Raw genomic sequence first — 12,036 nt, 5'->3', positions numbered from 1 at the left:
AGAGAGTGATGTGAGTCTGCTCTGTCCTGTCAGAGCACTCAGAACTTATCTGGAACGTTCCGCGTCATTCAGACGATCGGAACAGCTCTTTGTGTGCTTTGGCGGCCGCTCAAAAGGGCTAGCTGTCTCTAAGCATAGTCTGTCGCGTTGTATAGTAGACACTATCATGCTGGTTTACGAATCAAAGGGCATGCAGTGCCCTTTGGGGGTTAGAGCGAACTCCACGAAAGGCATGGCCTCTTCTTGGGCATGGTCTAGTGGAGTCTCCGTTGAAGATATTTGTGCGGCTGCAGGCTGGGCCTCACCGTCCAAATTTATGACATTTTACAAGTTGGAAGTTCCCGCTTTACAAGCTAAGGTTCCCTTTCGTCCAGGGAACTCCGACGTACGTCGGGTTACCCTGACGAATTGGGATCACGCTAGGGAGCCTATTACCTTCGAGAAACTAAACAAAAAGCCAATGAACATTGGCATGCAACATTTGCATTCCGCGGACCCGCCCGTCAGCGCGGGTATAAAAGCCGGAAGTAAACATTGCATCATCGCCTTTCGCTTCGGAGCCTCAGTTCCTGTTGACTTCAAAGCAAGCCTTCTGGAGAACGAAAATAAAGAAATACCTGGAGAGCAGAATCGCTGGTGTGACGGCGCGGTGCAGCGATCTTCGCCTTCGGCAGCAAAGGGTTGCAGTTTTCCCCCGTCTGTCTGCTGCGGTGGTCCCTCGGCGCTTCGGCGTTTTCTCTCTCTCTCTCTCTCTCTCTTGTTTTCTCTCTCTCTTTTCTATCTAAAAGAGCTGGCGGGTGTTTCGCGTCCTTTTCAGGATGTCGACTCACCCGTGCGTTTCTGGATGCGGTAGACTTCTCCCTCCGGATGATGGCCATCAACACTGTCTCGCATGTTTGGGCTTAAGGCATGCTGAGGCAGCGTTGTTGGATGAGTCATGCTCTCTCTGTGGGAGCATGGCCATCGCGACGCTCCGCTCGAGACTGAGATCCCTGAAATATGGGGGAGTCCCTTCGGATAATGCTCGATCTAGTTCGTCTGTCGGTTCAGTTCGACAGGCGGCTACTTCGGTCATTCCCGTTGGTGAGCGTATGAGGGTTACAGTGCGGAATGTCTCGTGTGGTGAAACATCCTCGCGAGCTTCCCACTCCTCTAGCAGCTCGCTGCCAGCGGCGCTTCCGGCGGAACTTCCGGGGCCGTCCCGCACGGTTCCGGTTGTTTCCTTTGGAGCGCCCCCGGAGGACCAGATGTCTATCGCGGCATCGGAAGAGGTGCAATCATCTTCGGGTGAGGAGTCAGCGGCTCCACCCCCTTCGGGTGCGGTGGCTGCAGCTGACGCTGATCCCGAGGTGGTTGCTATGCTCGAAAGGGCGGCCGCGAATGTGGGACTCGAGTGGAACCCTCCGCCCGGGCCCTCGCATTCGCGGCTTGATGATTGGCCTGCTGCGGTACGTGCGGATGCCCCGCGTACCGCTCCAGTGCCTTTCTTCCCTGAAGTGCATGAGGAGTTGAGGAAGTCCTGGTCGGCGCCTCTGGCGTACCGGCGGGGGCCTCCTCGCCCTTCCCTCTTCACCACCCTTGACGGCGGGGCGGCGCACGGGTACGAGGGAATCCCCACAGTGGAGCGGTCTATCGCGATGCAGCTGTGTCCGAAGACCGCTTCCACCTGGCGGGGTGCCCCTTCACTCCCCTCCCGCGCCTGTAGGTTCTCCTCGGGTCTAACCGGGGAGGCCTATAAGGCGTGTGGAGACGCCGCCTCCGCCCTGCATGCCATGGCTCTGCTTCAGGTCCACCAGGCCAAAGCACTCCATGACCTGCAGGGGGGTGGTCCCGACCCAGCCTTGCTGCAGGAGCTGCGTGCGGCGACCAACTTCGCTCTACGGGCGACGAAGGTTACCGCACGTTCGCTGGGTCGGGCGATGTCCACGCTTGTGGTCCAGGAGCGCCACCTATGGCTTACCCTTGCGGATATGCGGGAAGCCGAGAGGAACAAACTTCTCGACTTCCCCGTGTCCCAAGGGGGCCTCTTCGGCGAGGCGGTGGATAACTTGGCCCAAGAGTTTTCCGCCGCCCAGAAGCAGTCGGAAGCTATGCGGCATGTCCTGCACAGGAGAAAGGCCGCTGCTGGCCCAACTCCTGTTGCCGCACAGCCTCCGGCCGCTCGTCGCCGAGGTCGTCCTCCTGCGGCCGCTCCCCCTCCAGGCCAGCAGCCTCAGCCTGGGGGACGGAGGTCGGGCCGTAAGAGGGCGGCCCAGCCCGCTCCGACGCCACCTGCACCTTCCAGGAAGAAGAGAGGTGGACGTCGTTCCTGAGACGGGCGACCTGGAAACGGATGCTGCTGCTCTGCGGGAGGCGGTCCCTATTCGCCTCCTTCCCCCGGGGGAGGGCCGGGTGGAGAATCCTTGGTTTATTTTTGTTCCGCCACTGACACAGTCAGTGGTACCCACTTTATCAATAAAAGAGCAGTTTCCGCATCCTTTTCCAGGTCATCCACGGCCGAGACTGTCGGGCACGCAGTCTCCCCCGTGCGAGAGGGTCGCAGCGGCGGCCCGTGTCGTCTCAGTGCGACACGGCCCCCGCTCCCCTCTCCCCAGCCTGCGGGTAGCGGCCTCGCGGAACCCTCCGCGTCGCCCCGGCCTGCGGCTGGCCACGGAGGTGCAGAGACGGGGTTGCGAGGAGTCAGGGCCTCGTTCCTCGTCTCTCCCCCTCCCCTCGCCATGGGGCGGCCCGCAGCAGAGGGTACACGAAGAACCCTCTCTGCCGTCTGCCCCCCGGAGTGGACAGGTAGGTGTCAGTACCTGCGCCCAGACCCCGCTCGCGGTCGCCACGTCGTCGCTGGAGCCGGGTCCCTGTCCCCCGCCCTGCTGCCCCTCCGCGGGTACGCCGGTGGTCCGGGTGGGTCTACTCGCTCGGTTCCTGGAGGCCTGGCTAGCGCTTCCAGCTCCGTCCCGGTGGATCCTCCGCACCATTCGGCTCTGCTACGCAATTCAGTTTGCCCGCCGGCCTCCCAGGTACAGGGGCATTCTCTTCACCCGTGTGCGGTCAGAGGATGCCCCTGTCCTGCGGAAAGAGATCGATGTCCTGCTGGCGAAGGACGCGATCGAGCCGGTCCCTCCTGCCGAGATGAGGTCCGGGTTTTACAGCCCCTACTTCATTGTACCCAAGAAAAGCGGTGGGTTACGACCGATCCTGGACCTGCGTTCCTTGAATCGGGCCCTGCACAAACTCCCCTTCAAGATGCTCACGCAGAAGCGCATTTTCGAATGCATCCGTCCCCGGGATTGGTTTGCAGCAATCGACCTGAAGGACGCTTACTTTCACGTCTCGATACTTCCTCGACACAGACCGTTCCTGCGGTTTGCGTTCGAGGGTCGAGCGTATCAGTACAGAGTCCTACCCTTCGGGCTGGCCCTGTCCCCCCGTGTCTTCACGAAAGTCGCGGAGGCGGCCATTGCTCCCATGAGAGAGCAAGGCGTTCGCATCCTCAATTACCTCGACGACTGGCTCATTATAGCTCACTCTCGGGATGTTCTGTGCGAACACAGGGACATGGTGCTCCGGCATCTCAGTCAGTTGGGTCTTCAGGTCAACTGGGACAAGAGCAAACTCTGCCCCACGCAGAGGATCTCTTATCTCGGTATGGAGCTGGACTCGGTCGCCCAGACTGCGCGCCTCACAGAGGAGCGCGTCCAGTCAGTGCTCACCTGCCTCAGGTCTTTTCGAGGCAGGACAGCGGTTCCACTGAAACAATTTCAGAGGCTCCTGGGGCATATGGCGGCCGCAGCGGCAATTACACCGCTCGGCCTGTTACATATGAGACCGCTACAGCGCTGGCTTCACGATCGAGTCCCGAGGTGGGCGTGGCAGAGTGGTACGTTCCGGGTCCAAGTGACCCCGCACTGCCGCCAAACCTTCTCCCTGTGGTCGGACCCTGCGTTCCTTCGGGCTGGAGTGCCCCTGATCCAGGTTTCCAGGCATGCTGTGGTTTTCACAGATGCCTCGGCCACGGGGTGGGGGGCCACGTACAAAGGGCATTCAGTCTCGGGTCTGTGGACGGGGCCCCAGCTGCATTGGCACATCAACTGCCTGGAGTTGCAAGCAGTACGTCTAGCTCTGTGTCGCCTCGTAGGGGTTCTCAGACACAAGCACATACTGGTCCGTACGGACAGCACTGCGACCGTTGCGTACATCAACCGTCAAGGTGGTCTACGCTCCCGTCGTATGTCGCGACTCGCCTCCCACCTCCTCCTATGGAGTCAGAAGCATCTGAGGTCGCTTCATGCCGCTTACGTGCCGGGGGCTCTCAACCGTGTGGCCGACGAGCTTTCACGGTTCACCCCCCTGCCCGGAGAGTGGCGACTCCATCCCCAGGCGGTCCAGCTGATTTGGAGTGTCTTCGGAGCGGCACAGGTCGACCTGTTCGCCTCTCCGGACACGACCCATTGCCAGTGGTTTTACTCCCTGTCCGAGGGGACCCTCGGCACGGACGCCCTGGCTCACAGCTGGCCCCGGGGCCTACGCAAATATGCGTTCCCCCCAGTGAGCCTTCTTGCGCAGACTCTGTGCAAGGTCAGGGAGGAAGAGCAGCAGGTCTTGCTAGTGGCGCCCTACTGGCCCACCAGGACTTGGTTCCCAGAACTCATGCTCCTCTCGACAGCCCCTCCTTGGCCGATTCCTCTGAGGAAGGATCTACTTTCTCAGAGACGGGGCACTCTACGGCACCCGCGTCCAGACCTCTGGAAACTCCATGTCTGGTCCCTGGACGGGATGCGGAGGTTCTGAGTGGGCTGCCACAGGCAGTGGTAGACACTATCGCTTCCGCTAGAGCCCCCTCTACGAGGCGCCTCTATGCGTTGAAGTGGAACCTGTTCGTCGCTTGGTGCTCCTCCCGTCAGGAGGACCCCCGAACTTGCCCGATCGGCGTTGTGCTTTCTTTCCTGCAAGATGGGTTGGAGCGTAGGCTGTCCCCTTCAACCCTCAAAGTGTATGTCGCTGCCATTGCGGCGCATCACGATGCAGTTGACGATAAGTCGGTGGGAAAGCACGACCTGGTCATCAGATTCCTGAAGGGTGCTAGGAGGTTAAACCCTCCTCGCCCTGTACACTCTGTACCCCCTTGGGACTTGACTCTGGTACTGAGAGCTCTCCAGAGTCCTCCCTTTGAGCCTTTGCTGACAGTAGAGCTTGACATCCTGTCTATTAAGACAGCGCTCCTGTTAGCATTGGCTTCTTTTAAAAGGGTCGGGGATCTGCAAGCATTTTCGGTCGACGAATCGTGCCTAGAGTTCGGGCCGGGCCTGTCTCACGTAACACTGAGACCCCGCCCCGGATATGTGCCCAAGGTTCCTACCACTCCGTTTAGAGATCAGGTAGTGAACCTGCAAGCGCTGCCCCAGGAGGAGGCAGACCCAGCCCTAGCTTTTCTCTGTCCCGTCCGCTCCTTGCGGTGTTACGTTGACAGAACGCAAAGCTTCAGGACCTCAGACCAGCTCCTTGTCTGTTACGGAGGCCGGCAGAAGGGGAAGGCCATCTCCAAGCAGAGGTTAGCCCACTGGATAGTGGATGCCATCACCCGAGCCTATGAGGCTCAGGGTGAGCCTTGTCCCCCCAGGTTGCGCGCTCACTCAACTAGAGGTGTTGCCGCTTCCTGGGCGTTGGCTCAAGGCGCCTCGCTGACAGACATTTGTAGAGCTGGGGGCTGGGCGACACCTAACACGTTTGCTAGGTTCTATAACCTCCGTGTGGAACCGGTTTCCTCCCGGGTTCTGGCTTCGTCCAGTGGGTCGAGGGAATAGGTTGTGTCGGCTTGCTGCGCCACTCTGTAATCAGATAAGTGCGTCTCTTCCGCTCCGCTGGCCCCTAAGTGGTAACCTCGTTGAGCTCCTCCATCACCCCCCCGGCGCCCGGCGTAGCGGACCGCCCGGCGCCAGGTTTGCTCCTCTAGCAAGAGTCGTAGCAGACTGGGTGTTCAGTGGTCTTGAGTACCGTTTTGCCACGTGCAGTCCAGCCGTGTCTTCCCCTGACGGACTCGCGCCGTCGTCCTTGTTGTATGCGCTCCCAATTCCAATGGTTGGGACCATCTCAGGGACTCCATATGTTCACTATGTGAATTCATATAGTATTCCAGGCCAGTTCAGGCATCCTGGTTTTCCGTAGTGTGCCTCCCCCCCTGGGGTTGAGGCACGCTTCCCAGTGTTATCCAATGTCCTCTGTGTGGGTCTTGCGGAACAGCAGTGGATTCCTAGCAGCCCCCGAAATTTATTGAAACTGCTGTAGGGCGGCTTAGCTGGGCACTGGAAGGGGCCAGCACCATGGCGTTTTATTAGGGATCCCAATTCGTCAGGGTAACCCGACGTACGTCGGAGTTCCCTGGACGAAAGGGAACGTCTCGGTTACGTATGTAACCCTCGTTCCCTGAGTACAGGGAACGGAGACGTACGTCCCTTTGCCATGGGGCTGTACCTTCGCAGGGGTCCGTTACTTCGGCTCCTCAGCGAAAAGCGATGATGCAATGTTTACTTCCGGCTTTTATACCCGCGCTGACGGGCGGGTCCGCGGAATGCAAATGTTGCATGCCAATGTTCATTGGCTTTTTGTTTAGTTTCTCGAAGGTAATAGGCTCCCTAGCGTGATCCCAATTCGTCAGGGTAACCCGACGTACGTCTCCGTTCCCTGTACTCAGGGAACGAGGGTTACATACGTAACCGAGACGTTTTTTTCCGTCTAAGTGCAAGCACTACCCTATTCATTAGATCCAACCTAGTTTGATCTGACATACTTGGCCTATTCTGCCTCACATAAAGCCTGTCAGTGACTGGCTGTGAATTATATACACATATATACCAGATATATATACATGTGTGTACACATATGGTCTTATTCTCTCCTATCGGGTCTCAAGCTTTGCTTTGGGCTGTACAGGAGCGAAGAGAGCATGCATGGCATTTTGCAGGGGTTATCCCATAGCGCATGCTACGCAATAGAGAGACCTCATTGAAAGGGAATTACTCGGTTACTCACGTAACCTCAGTTCCCTGAAATGAGGGAACGAGTATTGCGTACCATGCCGTGCTTGTGCTGCGATCAATGGTCGCTTCAGGAATTTTCTTCAGGAATCTGATTTCCTATGGCGAGTCATGGGCTAATATAGCCGTAAGCCACGCCCATCTTGGCGGGTTACTCTTTACTTATCTTCCGGGAGGCTATTTTTTTGGTGCTCCCTCAGCTCTTGGTGCCCTACGCACAGCGCCTGATGCGCGTGATGGGAGCGGCGGCACTGTCTGCAAAAGTCATTTACAGCCATGTTCACTCCGGTATTTCGCTCGCATCATCATGTGTTTACAGTGGAAGATCATAGATTTGATTTCGATGCATGATGTCTGTGGTTCGATGCGGCTGTACTGTCATGATTCTGCCATCTAGTCCTTGTCTTTCTTTAAGTCTTGAGGCAGGATCATGACAGACCCATGTTTTATGTGCAAACACATGGCCTTGTTGGGCCATGTGCTTGTGTTGTCTCGTCTTCTAGCCCCGCCCTCCTTGTTATCCTCGTTTTGTCATTATTGCTTTACCTGTGTCACCTGTTATGTTATCATTAGTCTCGTCATTATTGCTTTACCTGTGTCACCTGTTTTGTTATCATTAGTCTCCCTATTTAATCCCCTTGTGTTTGCTGTCCTGTGTCGGTTCATTGTTAATCCTTGTCATACCTTTGTCAGCCTGTGAGTATCTTGTGAAGAGCTGTTGTCCTGTTGTGCTATTGCCTGTATTAATTGTTTGTTTTCTTGTAGTTATCTGTCACAGTCTAGTTAGTTGTTCTGTCTATGTTTTGCCCCCTCGTGGGCTTTGTTTTCCCCGTTATTTGTTTAATAAATCGTGTTGCCCTGACTACTGTCTGCGATTGGGTTCGTACTTCCTCACCATCATAACAGAATGAACCGACCAAAGAAGAACCCAGCAGACAGTATGTCCTCCCAGCGACAATCGGAGTTCCGTGAACAATGCTGGTTGTCGTCTCCCACCGACAGAGAGTGGGTCAACTTTCCGGTCCCGCCCGAGGGTGAGTGGATCCTTAAGAATTATGCCCGACTCTGGGATCATTTCTCCCAGGAGGATCCACAGACTTCTTCCTCGGGATCTCCACCCTCTGCCCGTCTGCCTGTGATCCAGGAGAGTCGCATCTTAGGCGTTGTTACGCAGGAGGAACAAGGGTGCCCCACTTCGACTCCTAAAGCGTCATCCGCCCCTGTAAGTCTCCGCGGCAAGCGAGGGAGACGGATCTCGTGGGAGTCTGCTTCGGAGTCTTCAGCGACGGAGTCAACCCTGCCAGAGTCTGTCCTCCCAGCACCAGTTACGGTCCCTGCTGAGCTTCCCCTACTGGTCACAAGCCCGGTTTTGGTCTCTGCTCCGAGGCCAAGGAGAAAGAGGAGGAAGAAGGGAGCTTTCTGTCCTCCATCTCTGTCTCCTCCAGAGCCCGCTTCAGTCAACGCTGTTCCAGAGCCCGCTTCAGTCAACGCTGTTCCAGAGCCCGCTTCAGTCAACGCTGTTCCAGAGCCCGCTTCAGTCAACGCTGTTCCAGAGCCCGCTTCAGTCAACGCTGTTCCAGAGCCCGCTTCAGTCAACGCTGTTCCAGAGCCCGCTTCAGTCAACGCTGTTCCAGAGCCCGCTTCAGTCAACGCTGTTCCAGAGCCCGCTTCAGTCAACGCTGTTCCAGTGCCGGCAGCAGAGAGGGTTGCTCATGAGTCTGCAGTCGTGAGAGCTGAAGAGAGAGCCGCGGCCGATTCTGCTGCTAAAGCAGTGTTACAGTCGGTTTCAGCTAGTCAGGAGATGCCGGTCGTCATTGCTGCCAAGACCCTGTCTGATTATTTGTCACGTCTCGTCAGAATCCTAGAAGTCCCTGTCAAGCCTGTCTTGTCCCCAGACCCCGTGCCTAGAGCTGCAGAGATCGCTGTTCCTGAGTCGGTTGTAGTGAACGCAAATCCTGAATCGGACATGAGAAGCGCATCTTCCGAGTCTGATGTGAGGAGCGCTGGTTCTGATTCGTCTGCAGAATTCTATGACCCCGTTCCAGCTCTGCAGCCTGCTGCTGCATTGCCTCTCTCCACTGCCCAGCCACCTACTACATCCCCTGTCTTGAGTCCTGCTTCATCTCCTACTGTTTCCCCCATCAAGATTCGTCCCGTATCGTCGCCCCCTGTTGTCCCTATCAAGACTCCTATCAAGTCGCCTTGTGTTTCCCCGGTCAGCCCTGTCTGCACTCAGCCCCGAACTGTTTCCCCCAAGACTGTTCCTCATGTGTCCCCTTCCAAGTCTGCCCGGATTCCTCGCCCTCAACCCTCACCCCGTAAACCCAAGACCACAGTCCCACCCACCCACCCTGGACATTCCCCTATGAACTGTCTTGTTCCTCCGCCCCCCCTCCAGTGTTTGTTATTTTTATTGTTGCACCCCAACCCTGTCGTTGTGTTTTCGTGTCTGCCCTTATTGTTGTTTGTCATGTTTAGTTGGTTTGTGTCTTTGTCTCAGTCTGTCATGTCCCGTGTTTGATGTCTCCTTGAGGAGCGTCTGGTAGCCGCTCCTTAAGGTGGGGGTTCTGTCATGATTCTGCCATCTAGTCCTTGTCTTTCTTTAAGTCTTGAGGCAGGATCATGACAGACCCATGTTTTATGTGCAAACACATGGCCTTGTTGGGGCTTCTAGCCCCGCCCTCCTTGTTATCCTCGTTTTGTCATTATTGCTTTACCTGTGTCACCTGTTATGTTATCATTAGTCTCGTCATTATTGCTTTACCTGTGTCACCTGTTTTGTTATCATTAGTCTCCCTATTTAATCCCCTTGTGTTTGCTGTCCTGTGTCGGTTCATTGTTAATCCTTGTCATACCTTTGTCAGTCTGTGAGTATCTTGTGAAGAGCTGTTGTCCTGTTGTGCTATTGCCTGTATTAATTGTTTGTTTTCTTGTAGTTATCTGTCACAGTCTAGTTAGTTGTTCTGTCTATGTTTTGCCCCCTCGTGGGCTTTGTTTTCCCCGTTATTTGTTTAATAAATCGTGTTGCCCTGACTACTGTCTGCGATTGGGTTCGTACTTCCTCACCATCATAACATGTACAGGCGCATAACTTCTTCTTCTTCTTCCTTGGGTTTTTACGGCAGTTGGTATCCAAAAAGTTACATTACTGCCATCTGCTGTCCATTATCACGTCACATACTGTTTATATCCTTCTTTCCAGTCCAGTCCTCTTTAAAAAATAAAACAAATATTTATTTCCTTGTTCACTCTTTCCACATTCTAATATACTTTTTACATTGTACTGTCCTATACCAATTTCTTGTAAGCTAACTCTTGTCTTTCTTTTGAAAATTTCCTGCATGATATAAAAATGTGACTAACTGTTTCCTCCTCTTGACATTCATCGCGTTGGCCTGTTGGATGTTTACCTAACATGCGAAGAGTTCCATTTAACTTACAATGTCCAATCCTAAGTCTTGTTATTACCACTTGCTCTTTCCTTCTATTTGTCATCTCTCTTATACTGTCTACTTTATTTTGAAACATGTATAGTTGTCTTCCTTTACTTTCATGATCCCATTGATATTGCCATATTTCCATTATCTTTTTCCACACTAGACTCTTCCCTTCTGATTTTGACAATTTAATTTTGATGTCAACATGCTCTTTTTTTGTTGCCTTTTTTACAGGCGCATAACATACGTCATGATTTTACCAATGATTTTAAACTTCAGACAAGCGCCCCCTAGCGAGAGAGAAAACACTTCTCTATTATGCCATTCCAGACTCTGTTTACGAAGCAAAGTGAAGTAGAAGAGTCTGGTATTACCAGGCTATAAACATATGGCAGGACTTTTACTTTCTGACCCCTGGACTTTACACCTTGCGCTACAACAAATCATCCTTATCCTCCAGTTTGACCGATTGGGCTAAAATGACAAATATCTATGGCTAAGCGTCCTGGGTTGTAGGAAAAAGGTGGATAGAATAACTTACCCATTGTACTGACCACATTAACCAATTGTGACATTAAAGGTGCCATGTGTAAAAATTGAGGTAAAAATATCCAAAAAATGAGCTACACGCATCAAAAGAATGAGAAGAAATAAGGGCAATGATGTCATTAAAAAAATGTCAAGTTATAGTGCTGCAGAGATATCAACCTTAATTAGCATTAGCATTACTAGCCACGGCCCGACAGGTGTCGTAATACCAGTTTCGGCCATGGGAGGCGGTATGCGGGGCACATAACCACCAGCCAACCTGCAATACACGAATAACTCGCACGGCTTGTGGGCGTACTTGAACCTGATTTCTATCGTGTGGAAAGTACAGCCCACTGCTTCATTCCAATTCAGGGAAGAGAGCGGAAGGATGGCTGAAGCCTTTGGCAAGAGACCCCTACAACCACCGCGCTCTGATCAAGCACAAATCAGATCAGATAAGAAAAGGACCGCTCGCCACGGTCCGGGCTCGAAAGCGCGGGGGACGGCGAGCAAACTGCAGCGCACAGCCCTGTTTTACAACGTTCAGCACCCATTCTGACACGCCCGGGATCGCTCCCCATGCTTTCGCACGCATAGCTAGGGGCAGAATGGTCTCCGTGTTCTGACCGCCGCACTGCGCGGGTTCGAGAAACTGAAACGGAGGTATCAGCGCGGCGCGCGCGCCCTCGTTGTCTGAATATTGCTGCTCTCTGACGACAGCAGCCGGCTGATTCACATTCAATGACTCGGTCGCTAAGGACGGAGAACAATTTGTGGCGCGAACAGGTCATTTGTAGCCAGTAGCCTACTGTATCTTTCAACAGTGTTCGTGTTTTTTTTACTATAGTAGAGATGATCGGTTCACGTGCGCTGTCTGATGTTTACTGCATCACTCGACATGGAAAGGTTGGGTAAACTAAAGTAATAATTACAAGAGCTTCACGGTTATCAGATACAAGCATTCAACGGCCCTGTAGTGTATATATATATATAGGTTATTTGTGTTTGCGCACGTGATATCAGGAAGCAATGTAATAACGTTA

The sequence above is a fragment of the Phoxinus phoxinus genome (assembly GCF_949152265.1).
Source record: "Phoxinus phoxinus genome assembly, chromosome: 6".
In the NCBI taxonomy this organism is placed as follows: Eukaryota; Metazoa; Chordata; class Actinopteri; order Cypriniformes; family Leuciscidae; genus Phoxinus; species Phoxinus phoxinus.
Note: the sequence above shows the minus strand (reverse complement) of the source record.